Genomic DNA, 27,367 nt, shown 5'->3' with positions numbered 1-27,367 from the left:
TGCCAAGTTCCTCTATGTTCATGCCAAGTAATTTTCAATTGGTTTAAGCCCATGTGTATTTTAAATGAAATGAATACATACATTTTAGATTCCTTTACCCTTAACTCACCCAGATGGTTCAGAAGACATGCAATAAACCTTTGATTCATATTATAAGAAATAGATTGCTTTAAGGTTTGGAAGTCAGTAAGCAAGTCACCTCATTTGCAAAGAGTAAGTGGACCCAAATGTTCTAACTCCAAGTGTCTGATGACAGTGAGAGTTGCATTCTCTTGAGGTTAGAATGAAGTTTTGAACTGAAACTCACTGAGGTAGATTTAGTGCTTGGTTAAATATTCAAACCTAATAATAGTATACTTTATATTTAATATCTACATGTCTTGAATCATACTAACTTCATTAACCTAGCTGATATGTAGGGCCTACTGCTAACCTCAAGTACTTACGACAACATATGCAGATATTGAAAATGGTATTATATTCTTGTTTCATACTGGGTTATTTTAGTACAAGAACTAGCTTTTATAGTGCATTGGAAGTCGGTGATGCAGACGTAACTAGAAATCAGAAGGAAATACTTAAGCCTACTGTCCACACCTGAGTTATTTTTCAGAGCATTTCACATATAGAATATGATTAACTATAACATATAATAAAACATTTTACTTTCATTTTATTGATCACATTCTAGATATGAAACCCTTTGTGAAAACTCAGATGTGCCCATCGTATAACAATTTTCCATACTCAAATGTATTTCAGTTTTGAACCCCTATTAACTACTCAGTGGAAACTAACTCTCAGCCAAGGCAACCTCCTTTCCCCCAGGCTGGGGTCAAATATTTGAGGGGTGAGGCAGCGTACTGTGCCAAGGCTCTGTGGGAAGTGCTATTTGCTCTTCTGCATCTGGCTTCTGGGAAGATGGCCACTACCTGCTGCTTGCCCTCCAGCCCACGGTTTGCTACTGAGATACTTCCTGTCTCTGTCTCCATGCCTCTCCAGCTCTAGTGCAGTTCTGTATTACGTCCACCACGCTGAAGGGTACAGGAACCCTGATACTCCCTGGCACTCTGGGGCACGGCAATCTATCACTCCTGCCCTGCATTCTGAGTTCTTTGTTAATGAATCAGGACACTGGACCCGCCAACACTTATGTGCTAATTTTTCCCCTCTTACTTTTCTTCTTGTTTGTCCCAAGACTGAGGAACGTATGTTTGTGTGTGTGTGCACGTGCATGTTCTTTTTGTGATAATCTTTGTCAGGGAAACACAATCTAGCTCCATCTTGATGTTTTATGAAGTGCTTTGTTCAAGCCAGCCAATCTCTGTTTCTCTAAAGACTAAGGTTTTTGTAAACCAAAGCCAGGGAAAGTACAAACCACCAACTGGCCTAAATTATTTGAATTAGTCTGAGGATTGCACAGTAGAGAGAAAAGAAGTGTTATTCTGAAAAGAAAAATATCTCAACAGCCTTAACCGTCACTTTTAGAAGGAATCCATTCCCATTATTTTGTAATCTATAAGAACCATGTAGAGAATGCCTTAGTGCTAAAATAGTACCACAGCCATGGACTTAAAAGTCTATAAATCTAAGGTCATAGGAAAAAAGATTTGAATGACTCTTATTCCAAAATATAAAATAACATAAAAGCATTACCATAACTTAGGCCTACTTTGAAATTGGCCTAAGACCTAATAGATGTTGGGGTTAAGAGGTTGCTCTGGGGGTGAGTCGGGTAGGGGGAGTTCAATTCATCAAGTTCAAATTTATACCCCCCTAGAATGACTTCTTATTATTCAAGAAGGAAAATAGATTATCCTAATGCCTACTACATAATTGGAAATAAAAGGGAAAATAAAAGAGAAGTTGGAACACATTCAAGATTAAAGAAATTAGGAAAGCATCTGTTCTAAATGTATTATGTCGACTTAATGCGCTTTATGACTCAGGGCCCTTTCAGTTAATAGAGATTTACGACTGTTCGTTTTTAAGTTCCAACTTGAATCCACAGGTACAAACTCAAATACAGCTGGATCCAGGCAGGTGACTTAAATGTGAACAGGACCTAATTTTAATCCCACAGGAATTAATGGGAACTGGAAATGTACTTTCTCTTTTGTGAAAAGATTCACTGTTCACGCCAAATCAAACACGTCTGCAGGCAACACGTGATTTTCAGGTCACTGCCAAAGCAACCATAAATCCTGAAAATGAGTTAAAAGAATTTGCAAATGAATTAGGAAGTAATTGGATTACTTTGTAAACTGTAATATCTAGGCATGAAATTTTCAGAAGGAAATTCCAGAACTATTAATTTCATTATTATTATTTTTTTAAAATGTTGTGCTTTGTCTCTCCTCTTTCCTTACAGTTCTCCTTCTCATCTTGTCAAACAGGACAGCAGCTCTAGCCAGTTGTAAACAAGCAGGAATTTTAAAATTTTAAATCTGATTCTCACTGGATGAAACTGGTGAATTTATTAAATTGGAAAAGCCGACTAGAATAAAGCAGGAAAACTGTTTAAAAGTATGTTAATAGATGGTGAGATACTAAGACACTGACCATGGCTGATACTGCTTGGTTTTCTGACAAACTTGGAAATACAGGTTTCATAGTCACCTTCCTGCCATAGATTTGTCATTGCTATTTCTGTTGTATATCATTGGAAGTGAGTTTTAAAATTATCAGTCTTATTTCTGTGAATGAAAAATGTGATCTGCCATTATCAGTACACAAAGGATGTTGCAGCCTTCAACATTGCAGCCAGAACTCAGGCCGGAAGCAGGATGCCTGCCATCACGCTCTCAGCCACTGCTGCCACCCCGAAGGGTACACCCTGAGGAGACTCAGGATGGGAAAGCACAGAATACTGGCCGTAGATAGCTCAGGTGCGTATCAAAGGAAGAATTTCAATGAGCCCAGGCTCTTGCATCTTCCCATACATACAAAGACAAGCGCTAAATTCCTTAACTTGAGATATCTGGTTTCCTTTAATTAACAGTAATTTTATGTTCGACTACCTGGTGTTTGTTGCAAAAATCTATATATCCTGTTTCTTTCCTTACCTCTTTGAAGCAGTCCCTTAGAGCTGTCTGAGGGGCTTGTCTCCCAGGCTTAAAGTCCTCAGAAAGTCCACCAAATAAAACATCATTCTCAATTTTTAGGTTGTGTATTTTTTTTCGGTTGACATTTCTTTGGATTGTTACATTTTCCACATTGCACTTCAGTATGTTTGCTTATCGAAGCTTCATTCAACCGTATCTACCCTTATTTGCACCTTACATATGAGGAAACCAAGGTTCTAGGAAGTTAAGTGTTTTCCTCAAATGTAGGCTTCTGATTAAGACTAGGAAGAAAACACAAACCTCAGTTTTTTCTACTTTAGACTCTGGGCATTTATTACCATGCCTTGCTACTCCAATGAAAATTTAGTTCTACTGAATTATCTTTCTTCCAAATATTTATTCAACTATTTTATTTTACTGGTCTCTCCCAGATTTCCGTGAAGGAGACATGATTTGTCTCAATCCAAATGTACAGGAAAGAAAAATGTAAGAAATTTAAGTTACTAGAAATCAAGCAGTGAATCAGGTCAGACTGAACAGAAAACGGTTTCCTGGCTCCTGTTGGGGAGTTTCCTTATCTGTCCTAGCCTGAGCCTGCAAAGAAGCAGGAGTTCTTCATTTAGTGTGATATAATTATTCTGGGTTCCTTCACCCATGAATTAACCAACTCTGTAGTTTACATGCTCTTTTACTTACAGCTTATGGTTTTAATTATAGCTTTCATCACTTCCTCTAACTTTTAACCACCTGTCATTCCCTTGCAAGATTCTTTCTTTCTCAGTGGCCATTGATGGCAATGTTGCAGATACTTTAGTTCAGGCTTGTGCTTTTGTTCCATTTATGCTAATGATAAATCCTACACTTCTAACATGATACTTAGGGTGGAATTCAGTGGAGCTAATCATATTCCCTGCATAATGTAATTCTGAACTCCCTGAGATGAAAATAGCATTAGAATTTTCTATAATTTTATGTTTGCTCTCTCATTACTTCTGAGGCTTAAACAGATTTGGTTTAGATGACCTGAAGTTCAAGGTTTTCCTAAGTGAACTGAATGAATTATCTCTGCTTTCCACTTAGCAATGACGTTTATAAACTGACAATGAAATGGTATGACAGTCTCCTAAGGGTAGGAAGCCAGGCAAGAGACTTGTCAGCACCATTGCATGTCCGTTGATTTGTTTTGTATTTTTTCACTGGTTCTTTGTTCATGAAAGTCAAATCACAAAATAATCCTATAGGATCTTGAGGTCAACCAGGATTGTATTAGCTGTTCTCACATTTCAAGCTTTTGATGAGAAAGCATAAAAAGAAGGAAATAAAATCATTTCTAAAGCAAAAATAGCCTTTTTCTTTATGTCCTATCTATGTATTCACGTGGAATTATAAATATTGATTTTTGCAAACAGTGATGGAATTTTTTTCTAGGCTTCTCTGTGGTTCCATGGTGTAACATAACAAAGACATCAGAATCAGTCATAGATTTGTCTAATGGGTATACTTCTACCGTGACAAACTACCTGACCTCTTTTCACTTCATTTGAGAGACTGAGACATTAATACCTATCTTATAAGTGTTGTTATCAAGATCAAATGTGCTAATGTACACTGAAGTCCATCAATAAAATTGGTGGTTATTTCTGATAAGTATTTATACATTGACAGTGGCTATTTAAACTAACTTGTCTAAAATTTACAAAGCCCCAGAATATTCAAGAATGAAAGTGCTCTGAAAGAGTGTATATTATCTCACATTATTCTCACTCCTGGCCACACTAGTCTGATGATAGAGCAAAGTTATAATAACAACAGACCCCATTCTCTGAGTCTCTGAAATCTGTGCCATTTACGTCTTTCCATTCAGGTTCTGGTGGGTCAGCAGGGTTTTGCAAGGCCTCTCCAAATATCACGAGTTACATTTTCTTCTACCACAGCCACGTCTTGTCTGCTACTCCTGCACGGTATTTCATCACCACCATGCTAGCCTCTGTTACTCCTGAGGCTGATTCCCAGGCTCTCGAACTATCAGACCATCCAGGTTAATTTCTCCTATGTTTCTAATGCTATAGGGATTTTATGCAGATAGATACTGAGCTCAAGTAGTAGAACACATTCCCCCCATATCCGACCCTACCTTGAAGAATTATGTTGCCGTCCATTGCCAGTCCACACAATAGAACTAATTTTTTTTTCTTATTTTTTTACACTGACATAAAGTGATGAAGTTCTTTCATTTTGCCTACTTTTGTTGCAGCTCTTTTTCTCCATGGGACCCCAGAGGTAGATCAAAAAAATAACCTCAAGTGCATCATCACTAAAATAAGCACCCCTCTTCGTGCAGCCCTCATCTTCTGTCCATACTTGTGAACTTCAACTGTATTTGCTTCTGGCTAAATTCCTTCTTTAAGGGTTAATAATGGCTTGAAAATTGGGCAGCCATTCGTCTCTATTCAAAATACAACCAATGATCACATAAACAGAAAAATGCTTACCAATCTCATTCACAATCCATTCTCCCCTCCCTCAACACATTTTCAGAACTGGATAAATTCTCCAAGGTACAAAGTATGACTTCTCTTTACATTACTGTGGCTACTTGAGATATGTGAGGATGCCAATTTTTGTCATGTAATTGTGGTCAGACTTTATCAGAAGTACCCCAGTCCAATGAAGATTTGCATTATTGACTAAAGTGATAAGCATACATTATGATAGACCTATTATTAGTTCCAGTCATCTTTTTGCAATTCTATTCTTGATATTAGTTTTATGTGATACTCATCTGGTCTTGAATTACAAATGAATCACATTTCCCAGACTACTAAATTCTTATTCAAAATATTTATCAGCTATCATCAGAAGCGATGGCAGATTAAGCTAATTTTAAATGTACCCTTTTCACGTAGGCTGAAAGTATTTTCTAACTTCTGAGGCTCAGCTGGGGAGGTTATTGTATCTGGGTGTTCATACTACACACTCGTAACTGTAGCTGAGGAATTTTAACAGTTGGGTCAGACCTACCTGCAGTCTAAGAGATTTTTGCATGGACCAATCACTTATTACAGAACATCAAAGGGTTTCTCAGGAAGCAAAAGCATTTTCTTCCTAAGCAGAAGTGAATTGCTAGTTTATTCAGGGGAATCTCTTTGCATTAAAGGAGTTATGTTACTTCCTAACCACCCATGAATTACTGAAAACGTCTTTGAAAGATTTGAAATGTGGCGTTCTTTACTATCATCTGGTGCACTAATGTTGAAATTAAAGATGGGCTTAGATAAGAGATCTTATTTTCTTTTTAAATAAATGTGCTTTTACCATTAGATTATTGTCTCTACGGTTGTCCCACTGAGCTGTAAATTATTCCCATTATTTTATCATGTGCTTCATTTCTGTCGTCCTGGTAACAAAGTATAATTGCCTTTTTAATATTTATGTATTTTATTCAAATGATTCTTTTTAACTAAAGGAAAAGTGAACTCTAACAGTTGAAGGGCATGTCAATTCTAATCTCTATAAAACTTCCATTTCTTTCCTTTGTTTTTTGGCCTTTCTCTTGTATTAGTTCTATAATATGAACTTCAGTAGAGACTTTAACATACTTTTTAAAATATTTGTATAAAAATTATACGTTCAACAGGAAAACTATACATATTTATTTACTAAACGAAAATGTGCTAATCAAATGTTCCAAATTATATTAAATGTCATTGCTAGTAAGTTAGCCATTCTCATTAAGGCAAACACATTATTTTGAGGAAAGTGGATTCTGACCCCTCATTATTATCTGTTACCCTGCTGCAGTGCTCAAATAATGACCCGTTTTTCATAATGGAGAGCTCATTTCAGATTGGCTGTTTTAAAGAGATTTGCCAGTCATTTAAGCTGGGCAAAAAACTATCAGTTTGCACAAATTTAAAATCAATTACATTAAAACTTCACTTTTTCTTTAATAACATTTTGTTTCAATATCTAAATATAATTTGGGGAATTATAGGTAAATAGGCAGGGAATTATATGTAAATAGGCTGGGAATATTATAGTAAGTGGTAATATGGCTGGCACATATTCATCTCTTTCTACTGCTGTCATAATTTGGAAAAAAAAAGACCAAAATTGCAGGAAATCTTTTTAATTTGGCGATAAACAGATTGTGAAAACAGATTTTAGGTTTCAAGAAGGAAACTATTACATGAGCTAGAGAAATAAACTTTCTAAAATTTGATAAAGCAGCATAATCCTGAACTTTGACAGCAAACTCACTGCAAATTAATCACTTTATAAATGTTTTTGGAGTCAAAGAATATTTTTAAAAATACTTGTAAACTGATGCCGCATATGGAGAAAGGAAAAACAATGTTTAAAAAACTCCTGCCAGAGAAAAAAATTAAATAATAATATTTGTAGATTATTTTAAGATTGGAAATGATCAATGCTTTTGACTTACACATCAGTTTCAGGGGGAACATTGGAAGAGTTACTCCTGTATTTGATGCTAGTCTATTGCATTGTGCAAAAAGCTTATAAACATTACCTAATAGGTCACAAAATTTATGTAATAAAATTTAAGTTTGGCAGTTATTTTTAAGGTCGTTTTATGAGATTAAATTACAATGCCTTCAAATTATATATTCTATCTTTTAATCTAAACTTAGATTATTTGTAAGACTGGAATTTTTAATACTTTCAAACTAACATGAATTAGAAATTCTGGTTCAGTTCACAAGTAAAACAGTGTTACTTAAAAGATAAGACTGATTTTTTTTTCTAATGGACTAATTTTTAGAGCAGCTTTAGGTTCACAGCAAAATTGAGAGGAAGGTACAGAGATTTCCTATATGGCCCCTGTCCTCACATATACATAGCCTATGTTATTATCAACATCTGTCACCAAAGTGGTTACTTCCGTTACAACTGATGAACCTACACTGACACATCATTTTCACCCCGATCAATATTTTACATTAGGTTTTACTCTTAGTGTTACACATTCTTTGGCCCTGGACAAATGTATAATGACATGTAACCACCATTATAGAATCACAGAGTATTTTCACTGCCCTAAAAATTCTTTGTGCTCTGCCTATTCATACCTTCCTGCTAATTCCTAGCAACCACTGATCTTTTTACTATCTCCACAGTTTTGTCTTTTCTAGAATGTCATACAGTTGAAATCAAATGGTATTTAGCCTTTTCAGATTGGCTTCTTTTAGCAATATGAATGTAAGTTTCATCCACATCTTTTCATGGATTGGCAATTCATTTCTTTTTAGTGCTGGATAATATTCCATTGATTGGATATAACACAGTTTACTATGCATTCACTACTGAATGGCATCTTGGATACTTCCAAGGTTTGGCAATAATGAATAAAGCTGCTATAAGCTATTCACAACACCCAAAAGATGGATGCAACTCAAGTGTCCATCCTTAGATGAATGGTTAATAAAATGTAATACATACATATAAGGGGATATTATTTAGCCTGAAAAAGGAATGGCATTCTGACACACACTACAATGTAGGTGAACCTTTAGGACATCATGCCAAGTGAAGTGAACTCATCAAAAAAGACACACATTGTATGATTCCATTTATATGAGGTATCTAGAATCGTCAAACTCATAGACTTATGTGTTTAGAAAGTGGAATGGTGGTTTCCAGGAGATAGGAGAATAAGAATGGGAAGTTATTTTTCCATGGGTACAGGTTTTCAATTTGGGAAGAAGAAAAAAGTTCTGGAGATTGATGATAGTGATTGTCACAATGGTGTGAATGTACTTATGCCAATGAACTCTATGTGTGAAAATGGTTAACATGGTAAATATTATGTTATATATATTTTTCCACAACAAAAATTTTTTAAACCTGTTACAAATATCTGTGTGCAGATTTTTGTGTTGATATACATTTTCAACTCTTCTGAGTAAACACCAAGGAATGACATTGCTTGGACTGTGTTATAAGAGTATGTTCAGTTTTATAAGACACCACCAAACTGCTTTTCAAAGCGGCCGTACCATTTACATTCCCACCAGCACTCTATGAGAATTCTTGCTCCACCCCCTTGTTGGCATTTGGTGGTGTCAATGTTATGGACTTTGGCCATTCTAATAGTGTATAGTAGTATTTCATTGTTTTAATAGGCATTTTGATAATGACATACAACTTGCAACATTTTCATAAGTACTTATTTATGATGTCTGTAGCTTCTTTGGGGAGGTGTCTATTAAGGTCTTTAGCCCATTTTAATTGGGGTGTTTGTGACCTTACTGAGTTTTAAGAGCTCTTTGTATATTTTGGATAACTCCTTTATCAAATATATCTTTTGCAATATTTTTCCAAGTCTGTGGCTTGTCTTGACATCCTAAGATTGTCTTATGCAGAATAGAACTTTCTAAATTTAATGAAGTTCTGCTTATCAATTCTTTTGCCATGGATTGTGCCTTTGGTGTTACATGTTAAAAGTCATTACCAAATCCAGTCATCCAGATTCTCTCCTATGTTATCTTCTAGAAGTTTTATTATTTTTGTATTTTGTGTGTTATTTATCCATCTTAAGTTTTGAGAAGGGTATAAGGTCTGTGTCTAGATTCTTTTTTTTGCACATGGAAATCCAGTTGTCTCAGCACCATTTGTTGAAGCCTATCTCTTCTCCATTGTACTGCTTTTCCTTCTTTGTAGGCTGCAATTTATTATAGTAATTTTCTGATATATTTATGTTGCAGAGGTAATGCTATGTATCTACCAAACTTGAGCATTTAACGGAGACAATGTATTTGAGTTTTAATCAAAGGAATATGGGCACGGTGATGTCTGCTGCTTGTAATCTCCCACAACTTTTTATTTCTTCTCTAACCCAATTCATACATCTGGCACCAAAATTACTAAATGAATAGTCTGTGTCTCTGGTTAACATTTAGAGGAGGGCTGCCTAAGACAGCTGTCTGACCTGCCTTAGAATACAGTAAAAATAACAATTAAATTTCTCTCGTGTTAAACCAATGAAATCACCAAACATGACAGATAATATTACTTACTCTGAATAACGTATGGCAATATAATACAATAATTTCTCTAAGACTCCAAAAAACAGAAATTGCTTTAGAAATCAGGTGTTTGAGTTAAAAATGGGTTAAAATTATAACATTTAAAATTACAACATCATCTGTGCAGTTTTTAATGATGTTCATTCTGATGGTGTGAGGTAGTTTTGATTTCTCTAATAATTAGCAATATTGAGCATTTTTTTCATGTGCCTATTGGGCATCTGTATATTTTCATCAGGAAACATCAGTTTAGGTCTTCTGTCCATTTTTGGACTGGGTTATTTTTTTTGTTATTGAGTTGCATGAGCTGATTGCATATTCTGGAAGTTAAGCCCTTGTCAGTTGCACCATTTGCAAATATTTTCTCCCAGTCTGTAGGTTGTCTTTTGTTTTACTTATGTTTTCCTTTGCTGTGCAAAAGCTTTTAAGTTTAATTATGTCCCATTTGTTTATTTCTGCTTTTATTTCTATTTTCTTGGGAGACTGACCTAGGAAAACATTGCTACAATTTGTATTAGAGAATGTTTTGCCTATGTTCTCTTCTAGGAGATTTATGGTGTCTTACATTTAAGTGTTTAAGCCATTTTGAGTATATTTTTGTGTATGGTGTGAGGGAGTGTTCTAATTTCATTGATTTACATGCAGCTGTACAGCTTTCCCAATATTACTTGCCAAAGAGACTATCTTTTCTCCACTGTATATTCCACAAAGGATAAATGCTTGAGAGAGTGTGGAGACAAGGAAACACTACACAGCTAGTGGGAATGTAATTTGGTGCATCCACTATAGAGAGCAGTATGGAGATTCCTTAAAAGCTAAAAATAGAGTTATCATATGATCCAGCAACCCCACTCCTAGGCATATAACCAAAGAACACTTCAACTCAAAAAATACATGCCCAATGTTCATAGCAACACTATTTACAATAGCCAAGACATGAAAGCAACTTAAATGTCCAATGACAGATGACTGGATAAAGAAGTTGTGAGATATAGATATATAGATATATAATGGAATACTGCTCAGCCATAAAAAATAAAATAATGCCATTTGCAGCAACATGGATGGACCTGGAGATTACCATACTAAGTGAAGTAAGTCAGACAAAGACAAATATTACATGCTATCACATATATGGAATCTAAAAAAATGGAACAGATGAACTTATTCACAAAACAAAAACAGATTTACAGACAGAAAACAAACTTACGGTTACCAAAGGGGAAAGGGGAAGGGATAAATTAGAAGTTTGGAATTAGCAGATATAAAATACTACATATAAAATAAACAACAAGGACCTACTATATAGCACAGGGAACTGTATTCAGTATCTTGTAATAATTTATAATGAAAAAGAATGTGATTATGTATATGACTAAATCACTACGCGGTACACCAGAAAGTAACACAGCATTGTAAATCAACTATACTTCAATGAAAAATAAATAAAATAAGTTTTTATACAAAATTAAATAATAAGTGCTTTAATAGCATTAAGTATATGTCTATAAAATCGATTGTGTCACTGAGAATATCTAGTAGGGATTATCTCTAGATTTTTTGATAATAATCTTTGTTTTTGATATATAATCTTCATCAATATCATTACAACAGCTTCTTTACACCTTTAAAAACATTATGTATGTTTTTATAATCAAAGCCAGAATAAAATACGTCTTTTGCCTGGTTAAAATGTCTTTCACTCCAGTTACTTAAACTTTTATGAAATATTCATATAGATAGAGAACAAATGATGGTGGAAATACATATACAAGTAATTACATACAGAGAATATATTTTTCAGGTTAAGTGTATCTTCACCAATTTTCCCCCTCATTGAACTGTCAATTACTGTAAGAATGGTGCTGAAGTATCTAACCATAATAGTGGAGTTGCCCACTTCTCTTTGCAGTTCTGTCATAGATATTTTGACTCTCTGTTTTGATTTTTACACCTTACAGTTGTTAGCTCTTCTTGGAGAATTCATTCCTTTATCATTATATACTGTTCTTCTTTATGTCTGAATTGTTTTTCTTCTTCCCCAAGTCTGCTTTGTCTGAAATTAACATACCTACTCCAGCTTTTTTGATAAATGTTAGCATCACATACTTTTATAGAACTTTACTTTTAATCTATCTGATACCTTATATTTAAAATGGCTTTATTGTAGACAACATAGAGTTGACTCTTTTTTAATCCACTCTGACAATCTCTTTTAATTAGTACATTTAGACCTTTCAAATTTTGTGATTATTTATATTGTTGGATAATTATCTGTCATGTTTATAATTGTTTCCTGTTAAATTTGTTCTTTCTCCCCCACCTCTTTCATTGCTTCTTCTGGTTTTAGTTGAGAATTTCACATCCCGGTTAGCTCCTTTTTGAGCATATCAGTCATATTTTTCAAAATTTTTGTGGTTGCCCTACAGTTTTCAATATATATTTCTAATTAATCTAAGTCAATGTGCAAGTAACATTATACCATTTTACATGTAAGCTGCATTTATAATAGAGCATCTCTAATTCTTCCCTCTTGTCCCTTAGGGTACTGCTAGTACTAATTTCACTTATCTGGATATTATGGTTACTGAATACATGAGTACATTGTTAATACTGTTACTTTAAATAGTTATATTTTCATCATTAAAGAATAAGAAGAGTAAAAGATTTGATTTTACCTTCACTTATTCCTTCTCCTACACTCTTTATGTAAACCCTAGTTTCTGACCTGTATCATTTTCTTTCTCCCAAAATAATGTATTTTGATAATTTTTCAGGCAGTTCTCAGGTTAATTATCTGTTTTTGTTTGTCTGAGGAAGTCTTTACTTCTACTTCACTTTGAAGTATAATTTCACTGAATATAGAATTCTAGGTTGCTTTTTTTTTTTTTAAGCTATTTAACTATTTCACTTTACTCTCTTCTTGATTGTATTCTATTGAGATCGTCTGACCTAATTCTTATCTTTGTTCCTCTATGGGTATACTGTTTTCCCTCTCTGGTTTCTTTCAAGATTTTCTTTCTGTCTTTGGCTTTCTGCAGTTTGAATATACTATGTCTAGTTATCACTTTTGTTACTTTGTTAACTATTTAACCTGTTTGGTGTTCTCTGACACTCATGCATGTCTGGTTTGGTGCCTGTCATTAATCTGGAAAACTACCAGCCGTTTTAACTTCACATATTTCTTCCAAATTCTTTCCTCTCTTATTGGTACTACAATTATGTGTATGATGCACCTTTTGAAATTGCCTCATAGTTCTTAGGTGTTCTTTTCAGTTTCCTCCATAAGTTTTTTTGTTTGTTTGTTTGTTTGTTTTTTTTGCATTTCAGTTCAGGAAGTTTCTATTGGCCTATCTTCAAGTTCATAGATTCTTTCCTGGAGCATAGTCAGTCTACTGATAAGTCTATCGAAATAATTCTTTATTTCCATTACAGTTTTTTCAATTTAGCATTTCCTTTTTATTCTTTCTTAGAACTTACATCTCTTTGCTTACATTAACCATCTGTTCTTGCATGTTGTCTACTTTTTTGCATGAGATCTCTTAACATATTTGTCATAGTTATTTTAATTTCCCTATCTGTTAATTCCAACATAAGTATCATATATGAGTCTGGTTCTGATGTTTTCTTTTTCTCTTCAGACTATTTCCTCTTGCCTTTTGGCATGCTTTGTAAATTTCATTGAAAGATAGACAGATCACATTGGGTAATAGGTTTTATGTTACTCTTGTTAGGAATTGGGCTGTGTCTACTATTTCTGTAGTTGTAGATTATGGAGACTTCAAATTCCTTTAGTGGCCTTGTCTTTGTCTCCTCCCTAAATAGAGGCTAAGTCTCACCACTCTTCTGTTGTATCAATTTTTATTACACTAGAGCCCTGTTGGCATTGTGGTAAGAATTGGGGGAGGATAAACTGTCTGTAATCTTATGATTTAATCTGTCTTTTGGTGGTCCTACGTCCTAGGTCTGTGAGCTTCACCGGTGTTGCTCCAGTAATATAGCCCTTTATCCCCTTAGATGAGACACAAAGGATAGAGGAAGCTAGAGTGGGATGGAGATAAAGCTTCAAGTTCTGCTCTTAAAGCAGAGATATACCTCTGGTAATTCTTTGTCGTTGGAGAGTAGGCTTTTATGGACAATATTCTGGGTATACTTCACAATGATTACTTTTCATCTCCACCTGCTAGAGTTAGAACTTCTTTGTGTGAACCTGGTGAGCTTCCTAGAAGTAAACTACATGCAAGTATGGGTCCCCTGTAAGATGTGGCCCCAGGAATTTCTTAGTCTTAAGCTGATCCACACTCAATGCCCAGTAATTTGTCAAGATTATTATTTAACTATTCCTATAAGTTTATGGCTCTAACAGCTTCTAAACCTGGAAGGCAGATCTTGCCTGTGACTGCGGGTATTCACCTGTCTCTCAAGACTTCCAGGTAACAGTCTTCCTCAACAACTCAGACGCATCCAGAAAAAGTAGTTGATTTTCAGTTTATTCAGCATTTCTTGTTGTAATGACAGGTATTATTACTTCCAGGTTATTTATATGTTGAAGCTAAAACTAGAATTTGCAGGGTATATTTTTGAAATATAACTTACCAGATTTTCAAGGGCTAGACATTTTCTTTCCAAGTGAGCACACTTGCCCTCCCTTTCTTTACTGAAGTGTAGTCAGTTTACAATGTTGCATCAATTTCTGGTGTACAGCATAATGTTTCAGTCATACATATACATACATATATTGTACTCCCTTTCTTTACTCCTTCATTTCTTGCCTCCTTCCCTCCCTACCTTAAACTTCAGAGTCTGTAAATTGTTAAGACTGAGGATATACAATATCTGTAGAAGCACTATATTGAGCCAGTTTTGATTTCTTTGGCCCAACACACATTTTTAATTATATGACAACATGTAATTTAAAAGATATGAGATTTCACATAAAAGTAAACATTTGCTCCTTTCCTTAACAATTCGAAGTACTGGCAATACTGAGTTCACAATTGCATATGGAAACTATGTTTCAGATGCCTCCATTAAATGACCAGTATGTTCTATTGTATTTACCACATTGAAAGAAATATATATTTTACTTATGTAAGCTTCTTCCAGGCACACATTTTGGTTTGCTACTGAAAAGCAATTCCAACCCTAACTACCTTGAACTAGGTCAAATTTCACAGGTTAATGGTACAGTCCCCCACAAGACTGCCATCACTTCAGACACCAGCCACAAGCTCTGAGTTCTAGGTCACTTGTGCCCTGACCAACAGGTTACAAACCTGGAATTTCCCACTAACCCCTCAGGTCCAAAAATTTGCGAGACTGACTCAGAGAACTCAGGAAAGAACTATACTTAACAACTACAGATTAGAAGGAATGCAAATAACAGTCATTCAAAAGAAGAGACCCAAAGGTAAAACTCAAAGAGGGTATCAAAGGAGAAGCTTCCATGTCCTCAGAACACATTATTCTCACTTTTTTGTGTATCACCAACAAATAAGCATATCTGAACTATGGTGACCAGAGGTTTTATTGGGATTTTACTATGTGGTCATGACTTATTGAATCTTTGATCAAAGTGGTTGAATTTAAGCTCCAGTACCCCACCCCCACCCCCACCAGAGGACAGACTGGTATCCCATGGCTCAAAGCCCCAATCCTTTACTCACTTTGGTCTTTCTGTGGTAGTGTGCCCCCATCATGAGTCATCTTATTAACTAAGTAATCTAAGAGCCAATCATAAGTGACCTCATTAGCATAAACTCAATGTGGCCCTAGAGTCCCACCTGAACAAAGACATCCCTATCACCAGGATATCCAAGGGTTTAAAGGTTCCCTCCCAAGAACCAGATATAAAGATCAGCCACTTACTTTATTATACAACAGCCATCCATATTCTGAGGCAAAGTTCTGGAAACACATAAAACTGTAAACAAAAAAGTCAGTAGGTTAGAAAACAAAGAGGTTTGTCTCAATAAAGAGGACTAGAGGCTACTGTACGAATACTGATAATTATCAGAAGCTAAATAATCATTTTAGTTGAGTTGCAAATTTAGCCATTTCATTCAGTTTTAGAAACCTTAAATTAATACCTATACTAATTTCTTGAGAACTCTTATTTTTTTTCAATTTTAAAATAGGTCATACATAATGTAGTCTGCAAAATCTTGCAAAATAGTATATTTTTAAATTTTTAATGTATACTCCTTGGTTTAAGACTTTCCTCTCCATTGCCCTGCCCTACGCATTTTTTATCATTCCTATTATAAAAGGAATAATAATTATTAAGTAGATGCTACAGAAGAGGTACACAGAGAATAGTGTAGAAATGTAAAGGAGAAGATGGCTCACTGCCTCATGAATCAAGTAATGTTTGAGTTTTTACACATAAACATTAAAAATGAATCTGTAAAAATAATTTTGAGAAAAATTTAAAAAAATGAAAGGACGTAAGAAAAAGTGGTTTGGTACAGCCAAAACATGGTTAAATATGAGGCTAGATCTAGGCAGAAGCTAAATCATAAACCATCTTTTATTCCATGCTCAGGTATTTGACTTTTCAATCTGAAGGCAATTGGAAAACACTGAAGGATTTTATGCAAGACAGCATCAGGATTAGATATATTTTAAAAGTTATCCTTGTGATAATGTGAGGGAGAACTTTATCATTTGTAAAGTGATGTTATGAAATATTTTGTGAAGTATAAATGATACATAGAAGAGTGCACAATTTATAATCATACAGTTTGATCAATTTTCACCATGGGGCCATATCTGTAGCCAGAATCCAGATCAATACAGAGAACACTGAACACTGTCATTCCCGCAGAAAGCCACTTGTAACTTCTCCCGGCTACCCATATTCCTCCTCAAAGAGAAACAGTACCCGGACTTCTAACATTTTATTGGTTTGCAATGCTATACAGTATTCCATTTTATAATTTATTCAAATTAATGTACCTATTTTACTATCGTTAGGGTTTTTCAGTGGGGCTATTATTAAGAATGATACTATTAACATTCCTATTGATGTCTTATGGTGTCCATTTGCATCTATTTCCGTGGAGTCTACATGAGGTTGTGGAATTCTGGATCAGAGAACATACCTTTGTTCAGGTTTAAAATATATTGCCAAACAGATTTCTAAAACTTACTGAGTTTGAGATGTCTGTTAGTATAAATACTGATAGAGGTGTGGAAGTTAAACAGCAAGTAAAAATATAGCTTAGTGTCTTCGGAGAGCAGTACAGGAGAAGTATACATGTCTTAGTTATAAGCATCCAGGTGGTAGTTAAAGTCATTAAAAAGGACTGAGATTAATAGGGGGATAAAACAAAGGCCAAGAAGAGAAAAGCTACAAGGAAGAAACCTAGGAAAATCTGAATTTACTGAGTGGATGGAGGAAGAAAAACTCACAGAGTCTAAAAAAGTAAAAGCCACAGTTAAAAGAAAATTATCAAAAACAGGATAATAGGCTAAGTATATATATATATATTTCAGAAGTAACAGTTAAGAAATACACATTTTGAAAAAAAAAGTTAAAGAAAAAAAAAGGGATTGAAATGTTCTCATTCGAATTGAATCCCTAGGAGTTCACTGGTAAACTCACAAAGACTATTTCAGTGGAGCTGGGGTCATAGACTAGATGCTTATAGGAAACAAGGAAGATTTCAGGTAAAGAAGTGGAAGATTCCACCTAGATTGCCTTTCTTTAGTGGAATAGTGGGTCCATGAAAGAGAGACCTCTAGGGAAGACTGAAAACAGCTTGAAAAATACATTTGTTGTCTCTTAGACAAGTTTAGTGGTGCATGATTTCTGTTAGTTTATTCTTTCTATTTATGGAATAACATTCCACCTGCATTTATAATACCCACTGGTCATTGATATTATTTGTAGCAATGAGCTGTACCACACAGCAAACTAGTTTATTAAACAAAAGCAAAACAAACAAAAGGAAAAAAAAACCCCTGCTAACGTTTTTCCCTTTAATTAGCAACATCCACAAATTTCTTGAAGATTATCCCCAAGTCATGCCAGGGCTGCTACTAATGTTGCACACTGGTCCTGCTGCAGCAGCACTGTTCAATAGAGCTTGAAATTAGCGAGAGACACAGGGACACTCTGACAGCCAGTCCGATCATGGCCTCCAATTCTGAGCAAATTTGCTCACATGAGAAATAAGGTTAGTGGAAATATTAAAGAAATGCGAATACTACTGCTTTGTAGTAACTGGCTCTCAGCAATTCACGCTGGCCTGATTCTGAAATCTACAAATTGAAAGCTTAAAAGCCATATTTCAGAAAATGTCTCTTTTCTTAAATAATGAAAAGAGACCAAATGTCTATTAAAGTAACCAACTAGCTTTTAGTTTTAGTTATTTTGTGATTGTAGGTAAGGTATTCGGTGCTAGCCTCTCTTCTAAAATAATACATTAAAGCCACTGGTTGATATAGATTTTTAGTTAAATGTCTACTTTATATGTATGTATTTATGTGTTTTATATATATGGTTTTAAGTATTTTTTTATATTCCAGTTATCAGTATTTTTTCATGTGTATATGTGCCTTAAAATACAGCCTTTTCCTTTCCTGCCTCCCCCACCTCCCTTTTTTCCCCTGAGCTAATGACATTTAAGTTACTGGATAAACTTGTATCCTTGAATTTATTTTTGTATATATAATAGTATATTATTTGTTTGTAAGCATTGTAAAGATGTCCTATGACTGAACAAAATGTATATATACAGAATTAGCTCTGTGAATCAAAAGAGATTTTTTGCTTAGAGCCACAGAATCAGCCTCTGTGGAGTTAAGGAGCAACTGAACATTAAGAATATGAGTGGTAAATTAAAAATCAAAGCAATAGGTACCATTATATTAATCTCATTATCACATTAAAACAGTTATAACCAAGTCTCTGAATTTAATGTACAATTGACATGCCCTAGTACTGCTGACATATTTATAATGATATAATCATTTGGGAAAACAATATGGCAAAATGTTTTAAAAAGCTATAAATACTCTTGGTCCTTTGACTTACTAAATCTGTTCCTGGAACTTTATCATGTAAAGTAACACAAAGATCTTAATGTATACTTACTGTGGCACAATGTAGCTTTATCTGTTGTACCAAGGACTTAATAACACTTAAAAGAATCCTGAAAGTCTGGATTAGTCTGTTTGGGTTGTCTTTACAAAATACCACAGGCTGGGAAGCTTACACAACAGAAATTAGTTTCCCACCGCTCTGCAGGCTGGGAAGTCCATGACCAAGGTGCCAGCCAGTTTGGGTCCTGATGAGAGCTCTCTACCCTGTATGTGATGGGTTTTGTTCTCACTGTGTTCTCATGTGGCATAACAGAAAGAGAGAGACAGACAGCACACAAGCTCTCTTTTGCCTATTTTGAAAACAGTAAACTGATAAAGATCAGAGACCTCCCTTATAACCTCATTTAACGTTAATTACTTCTTTAGAGGCCCCATCTCCAAATACAGCCACAATGGGAGTTAAGGCTTTAATATATAAATTTGGCAGGAGTCACGTTCATTCCATAGAAGACTCTTATGGCTTCATTAAATTAATGTTCAGAAAGACTGGGTAGAAAGGTGGGAAAATGTTAAGAACATATGTCAAGTGAAAAGGACAAAGATTATATATAGTACAACGTGAAATATATTCCAATAGTATTGATTTGAAAGAGGCCTGAAAGATACAATCCACAATAAATATGAACTCTTCAAGTGCCTTATTTAGATGATACTATTTTAAGTAAAAGCATAGGTAGTATATGACAGAACTATAATTTCAGGTAAAAGCGAAGAAAAGGAATTTTTTCTATAAGTGTGTATGTATGTATGTATGTGTGTGTGTGTGTGTGTATATATATATATATATATATATATATATATATATACACACAAAATAAAACTCTACCTCATACCATGCACAACAATTTCAGAAAGATAAAAGATTTGGTGTAAAAGACAAACTTACAAACTGTTAGAAGAAAATGCTGAAAATTATCTTCACGGCCTCAGGGTAGGAAAGGATTTCTTTTTTCTTTTTCTTTTTTTAAAGAGAGCCAAAATTATTTGGGTTAATTTTAAGTAAATGATTTTAAGCAATCTTTTCTGATAATAGTTAGAAAGTAGAACCAATTTCCCCTGAGAACCCTGATAATTTGTAACATATTCATGTTATACGCATGTAGAAGGAACACTCTATTCTCAATATGGGATGTATTTGTGCTAGTCAAACAAATCAATGAAATATGTAAAAAGAAAATGGAGGAATTAGAACACAGCAGGCTTTTATGATCTTCAACATTATTTGATTAGTTAACAGGTGGAGGAAAGGATTTTTTAAGCAAGATGTTCAAAGTATAAAAGAAAGCGAATACATCTTACTATATTGAACATAGGAATATAACTACTACCTACACATCTTTCTTCTCTAGAGAGATTGAAAAGACAAGTCACACTTGGAACTTGAAAAGACAAGTTGTATTTGGAACATATACTGGAAAAAGATATTTGCTCTTGCCACACTGCTGACAACAGATTGACATTCAGAATGTATAAAGAACTCCTATAAAGTAAAACAAAGAAAACAATCTAATGGAAACACGAGTGGCCAGTAAGTAAAAATATGTGTTCAGCCTCATTAGTAATCATGAAATACAAATTAAAACCACAATGATTTATATTTTCACTCTGGCAACTTGGCAAGAACAAAGGAGTCCGACAATATTACCTATCAGTTAGATACAGAACAACCAAATGTTCATGAACAGTTGATCTATTACTTTGAAAATGTCTGGACAAAATATAGATGAAGATGAAACACTCAGATGCTCAACTCAGTGATACAATATTCAGTATTTATCATAGAGACACTCTTGCAGGTGTGCTCCTGAAAACTTGTATAAGATTGTGAATAGCACCAATATTTATGATAGGAGGAAAAATTGAAATGACACAGGTATCAATTGTTGATAGAAAATATGATCACTAGAAGATTATTATATAAAAATTAAAACTGTAACAGTGAAATTAAAGCTATTCCAATCAAGATGAACGAAGCTCAAAAGACATGTTTGGTATAACAAGTAAATGATAGTAGAGTATTTAAGTTATGATACTTGTTATGATTCTATTTATATAAAGTTCAAAAACAGACAGATCTAAACACTATTACTATACCTAACACGTATCAGGTATAGTAAAATGATGATGTGAAGCAAGGACATATTTAACCAAAAACTTTGGATGAAGGAGGGAAAAGATTTGTGTAGTCAGTTAGGGGTAGACAGAGCATGAAGATAATAATCAACATTTTACATTATGAAATAGATATTGCTGTTTGCATTATTACTTTTCTGTTTCAAAATGTACATATACCTATAATGTATTTTGTATATTTGCTTTTTCAAAGAAAAGTAACAGGTTTTTTTTTTAATGCTATTATCATGTGCAAAGCGGTATATATGAGAGATCTGCTTCCTAAATAGTCCTCTAAAGACAGACTTCCAAAGCACATAGCTTATTCCATTTGGGCCATTTTGATCCCACTGTTTTGGCCTCACTAAATTTTGATTATAAGCATTTAATCAGAATTATGCAGACACTGATACTCTTGTTTTCAAAAATAACTAGAATAAGTTAATAGTTGGAGGAATACAATAAAAAATTTTAAGTAACATTTTTTCTATTTTTATTTTCTAACTTAAAATCAGAACAATTTTTTTTAATTTAAATTTCCTGATGAAATTTCAAATTATAAGCCAGCTTTAGTTTTGCATCGAATTGTACTGATCATTGTCTGGGACAGTGTGCCATGGATGTATTTCTTTTTGCAATGTTTTTCGGCTTACTCCCACTTCTCCAATTTAATTAACCTAGCTAAATTTGGTATTAATGTTTCATTTTTCCTGTGAATTTTACTCAACAGTAAATTTTACCAAATTTATTTTATGGTTTCCGCACTTGTAATATCTATAGGAATTATAAAGGAGACCGGTTTCTATACTTCTTATCTTACTGATGAGAACACTGTGGGCAGCTTTGAAGAAAGACATCATAGAGAAGTAAGTATTCCAAAATTAACTCCAAGCCAAGATTCTGACAGAGAGAAATAGCAACAGAGAGTAAGAGTTTACTGCTGTTCAGAAACATTGACAGGTAACTCCTAAGGGCAAAAAATGTCAAAATGCCCTACAGTCATCGTAGATTAGGTTAATTATTCTACTTAACATTTAAACACTAATTTTTAGGTTACATCAATTTACTAGAATGTTGTTGGGAAAAAAATGGTATTTCAATGTTCTGCACTTGTTTTTACATTTGTTTTCCCTATAGAATAATGCTGAATCCTGTAAGTAATTGAGGGGGAAACAAACAAAACTACTGGAATGGACTGTCCATTATCCCACCTCAGAAACTTATGGTTCAATTTGACTTCAGATAATTTTTAACTTAATAATAGTTTACTAAAAAACTCTCCATATTGTTAGTTCTACAATAATTTATGTCTAAATAGAGCCCCACATTTCAAACAGAACTACTGACAGATTTTCAGTATCATATTCCTAGGTGACTTCACAGGACTTTCTTGGGGACAGATCTAGTCAAAACTGTCCTCTCAATATTTTGACTAGTTTAGCATTCACCCACATTGCTCATTTCTTGACAAATTAATAAACCTAAGAGTCGCAAAGGAGAGGTTGCTTTGAAGTTCCACAGCCTCAGCTAGTGGGTATGCAGCTGAATGTGAAAGACAACCAGCAGTATAACCTGGCTCTCTCTTCTCAAGCCCTTCTCGTCACAATATAACTTACTGTCCCTTCCAAGTAAACTTTAAGAGTGCCATGTGTGGTATTCGGTGGTAAAACAAAGTTCACTAGGACCCAAGTCACTAGGGACAGTGAACTCCTTCTGGCCTGGGGTCCTGGTGCTGCTCTCCCAGCTTCTGCTCATTGTATTGGCCGGTGTGCTCAGGCCTTTCTTGCAGTGAACAGACTACAAGAAACCCTGCTACAGACAGAAACAAGAAGACCAGGCCGATAAAAGTATGTGGAAATGTACCCCAACCACTGTTTCATTCATTATTTATAAATCAACAGAAACTTTATACTCTAATGTATATGACTATATATTCTTTTCATTTTTAATAATTTACTTTGGAAATAATTTTTAAATTGAAGTATTTTATAGGTCTACCTAAAGAATAACCATTTGTCTATCCATATATACCTATTTTAAAATTACATATTTCAGTTATTTTAGTACCCCTTTTTCACTCCAAAATGACTGACAATACTTAGTTACCCCCCTTACTTTCATCTTTGTTATCCTTTTTGTCCAATTTACATAATTATAGAACCTAACATTGTCACATTAACTATAAGCCAGATAGTTAATCTTCACATCAGTCCCATCCGGTACAACTACAATTATTCCTATTTAAGAGATTACAAAACTAAGGCCCAGAGGCCTAGAGAGGTTTAACAGTGATTCTGCAATATATTTTTTTTTAACAGCAAAGAAGTGAGAAGGTTAGAATTTAACTTTGAGAAGTTCACCTTTCATGCTCTTAACAGCTCTAATCTCACTCATGGATTCTTCTGTGCAGTCATGAGATCTCTAAGTGCCAAGAAATCTCAGAACATTTAAAAATAAAAGCACTGCAAAAGGCACAAGTGAACTTAGGTAAAATGCAATGCAAAATGCCTAAGTTATTTTAAAGTTGATCAGACCATGGGGGCCAGGGCAGAGTGGATATCTATTATGCAGTCTATTTCTGGTTCTCTTATGTTTTAAAGAGGTGTCTATGTGGAGGGGGTGGTGTGGGTGTGTGTCATGGTTGGAAGGGTGTAACAAATGTAAAATCGACAAAACCTATCTAACTAGACAATGCTTCAAATAAACCACGTAAATAGTGAAACACACATTATAGCTCTGCTCCGTAAAAATGTTAAAAGTGGGTGTTTTTCCATCAGGGGAGAACACAAAAGAATAACTACAGCCATCATTTTATGCACAGAACTGTGGTCCCATATCAGACTGCGACTCTCATCACAGGTTTCAGCAAGGCAATACTGTTCGAAAGAACACAGAATTGACCTTAAGAGTATCTCTGTCTTCTTGCCAAAAGTAGCAAAGAAATTATTTTATAGGAAGATCAGAAGATGTTTGGTATTGCATGACATGAAGCAAACAAAATGAAGTAATTAATTCTCAGCAGTGATAGTTAAAAATAAAAGCACAAATTTAATCTGGATGCACCTTTTGGAGCTTCGATGTGATAGAAGAGCAGCAGCACAGGACAGACAGGCTCTAACTACTGAGAGGGGGTAGCATGAGCATCTCTGGAGACCAGTTGCTTCCCAGATTGTCAGTGCAATGCTTAAGGTGACACTGTATACCCTGGGCACATTTTGAATAGGAAATCAATCATCTCTCTCGTCCTCTCAACAGCTCCACTGGCTCCAGAAGTATCACCCCATCTCCTATCAACCCAAAGCAAGGCAGGTGATGTCTTTTTCCTGGGACCAGTGCCCTACTGGGAACATTGTTTGGTCTACCAGGTTGTTCTGGGTATCATAAGGCTAATACAGATTACAGACTGAGCCACATCAAGGTCAGTGAATTTTTTCTTATAAAAGTTATATATTCCTGCCAAAGTAATTGGTTTCTGGAATGAAAACAGTTTCAAGAAATAACTGCTAAATATTTGCTCTCTTAACTTGAAAAAAATAAACCACTATACCTTTATTGAAAAAAAAAATCACAAGCTTAAAAAATTCACAACTAAAAGAATTTCTTTTTACTTTATTATTTATCTGATTTCCATTTCCATGGAAACAGAATAGAAATTGCTGCTAGAGGCCAGAAGCAGATTGGAAACTCTGGTTTTTTTTGTTTTGTTTTGTTTTTTTACTTTGTTAGCTATCTGCTAGGGGTGATAGACACTGCCAATGTGTTATAGGTTAAATAATAATCATCATCATAATAATGAAAAGAAAGAGCAAAAGAAAAAAAAAGACCTCTACAAGTCAATGGGCCAGAGTTTTTGGTTGTCAAAAACCTAAAGAATGATACATTTCTAAGGAATGGTACATTCAATAAATCATAATGTACAAAAATATACTTCTTTTCAGTAAAAGTCATTGAATATTTTGAATGTGTTTCTGCCAGAAACAAAGATGTAATGTTTCAAACAGATTTTAAGTTAATTTCTGTAACTGTCAATAACCTGAAAAATCAACTTGATTTTAATTGAAATCATGTAGAAATTCATTAAAAAAAGAAGAAAATAACAAAAAAAGATAAAAAAAAGTTAATCCCAGAGCTCTCTTTGAGTCTCCCTGACACCTAACCCTAAAACAAACACACAGGGAAAATCTTATTTCACTGGGAACATACCTTGTAAGATTGACTCTGTTGTTCCAATGTAAGAAGTTTTTGATAGTGCTGGAAATCTTTTAGCCTCGGTTCTGTGTAGCCACCTGACAAAAGAAAGTAGAATCCCACTCTTATCTGTGTAGGATAATACGCTTCTGAAAATATCTGATAACATTCTGTTTACTCCTGTGTTCACCAACCATTCATTATACCACTGAAAAGATACCAGAATTTATGCTTACTAGCAAATAATAAACACTGAGCCTACTGGTGAAAGAATGTTAACTTGTTAATGGAAGTATATAAAGATCTTAAGGGTTATATGTATTTTTAAACATTTTATTTGAGAAACTGTGTCTCTCAATTAGTTAAGATTTAAATATATGATAATTCTGCCTTTCGGAGTTCTAAATGATGCAGTCAGGAAAAAAAACTTTCATGAAAATTTATTTTAAATAAGAATTTTGCAAACTGTCTGTGTTGTAGTACCTATAATGAATCGAGAATACATTTGGAAATAAAGTTAAGGTTTACAAGATTTTTAAAATTTCCTTCTATCATTCAGCGATTAGATTCTCAAGGTATTAACTACATCAATTATGTCTATAATCTACACATATTTATGCAATTCTGTTCAAATAAAGCATGTCTTTTCTTCTTATGGGTATTATTTTTATGCATCACTCATTATTTTTGGGGAATTCAGCTAAACAAATCTAATCACTAGTGGAATAATTATTTTTAAAAGTCACAAATGATGAAGTTTTACTAATTTTCTACTCTTCCTCAATTTTCTTCTTTTCTTTTCTGACCCAAAGGTATCACATATCTATTTATGTAATTATTTAACATTTTTATTCTGCAGCTGGTATATCTTTTCCATATTTAATTTCATTTCTGTGTTTGTCTTGAAGTGTGAAGTTCTAAAGACAGAGATTGTGCCAAAATAAGTCTTTCTCATAACCCTTAAGCAGGGGGTCATGTGAATTTATATCCTGAAGCTATAGTATTTATTGTTACACTTTAACAGATGAGGCTATCAGATTTTTTAGTCCTTTTGAGTCTTATGTCTTCATTTTTCTCTCCCTAGATTAGAAAATCTCTCATTTATTTTTTAACCAGCTTTTAAAAATCTTAGAGTCCCATAGTGGGAAGAGAGAGTTACAATAACTGAAATCCAGGAAACTGAGATTCAATCAGGTACACTGACATAACAAGGACGACTAATCCTAGGATATTTTTAAATTGTAAATTAAGTCAATACAGAAGATTCTTTACTCTTATACTTCAGTGCGTGTATATATAATAGACTACAATCACAGGTACAATTAGAGTGATTGAGTATGCGGGTTAACATTTGATTACTTCTTCATTATTTAATCCTAAAATGAGACTAAACTGGATTCAGTTGCAGCTCCTAGACATTGCCTTTGTATTTCAGTCAAAAAGCCACAGTTCATCAGCATTTAATGTCAGGAATGACCTCACCTGTTACCTATAATGTTATGCTTTCATGGTTTCTATTATAAGTATTAGGAAAATGCAGTCAAGAATGACCTTTGAAATATACCAGTGGTTTGACATTAAGCAGACATAGAGTGTACATTACTGCTTACTAAATCTATTTATGATTTATTTACTTGAAATCTATGGCTTAGTAACTCTAAAAGTAAGTGCTTTGGACTGCAATAAGTTGATGTTGTGTGTATTTGTATGTGTGTCATATTCACTTAAATGGATTTTACAACCCTAAACATCTCACTCTCAAACAGTGTATTTTTCTTATTTAAAATTGCTGATACAAATCATATTAGCCATCTTAGTCCCTTCAGGTTGCATTCCAGGAATATTGCT

The 27,367-nt window shown here is 34.2% G+C and overlaps 1 long non-coding RNA gene across 6 annotated transcripts in view; it reads right to left on the bottom strand.

The window, feature by feature from the left end:
• Positions 1-27,367, bottom strand: part of LOC116281601 (uncharacterized) — a 406,927-nt gene that overhangs the window by 108,210 nt on the left and 271,350 nt on the right. For all 6 annotated transcript variants that reach the window (XR_012074858.1, XR_012074857.1, XR_012074859.1 and 3 more), the window contains 2 exons: positions 25,535-25,617; positions 15,980-16,034 (listed from right to left, as the gene is read on the bottom strand). This is a non-coding gene — a long non-coding RNA (uncharacterized lncRNA). The remainder of the gene's footprint in view (positions 1-15,979; positions 16,035-25,534; positions 25,618-27,367) is intronic.

This window comes from Vicugna pacos, chromosome 8 (genome assembly GCF_048564905.1).
Source record: "Vicugna pacos chromosome 8, VicPac4, whole genome shotgun sequence".
NCBI classification, from domain to species: Eukaryota; Metazoa; Chordata; class Mammalia; order Artiodactyla; family Camelidae; genus Vicugna; species Vicugna pacos.
The sequence above is the reverse complement of the archived record's forward strand: the minus strand, read 5'-3'. Positions and strand labels throughout refer to the sequence as shown.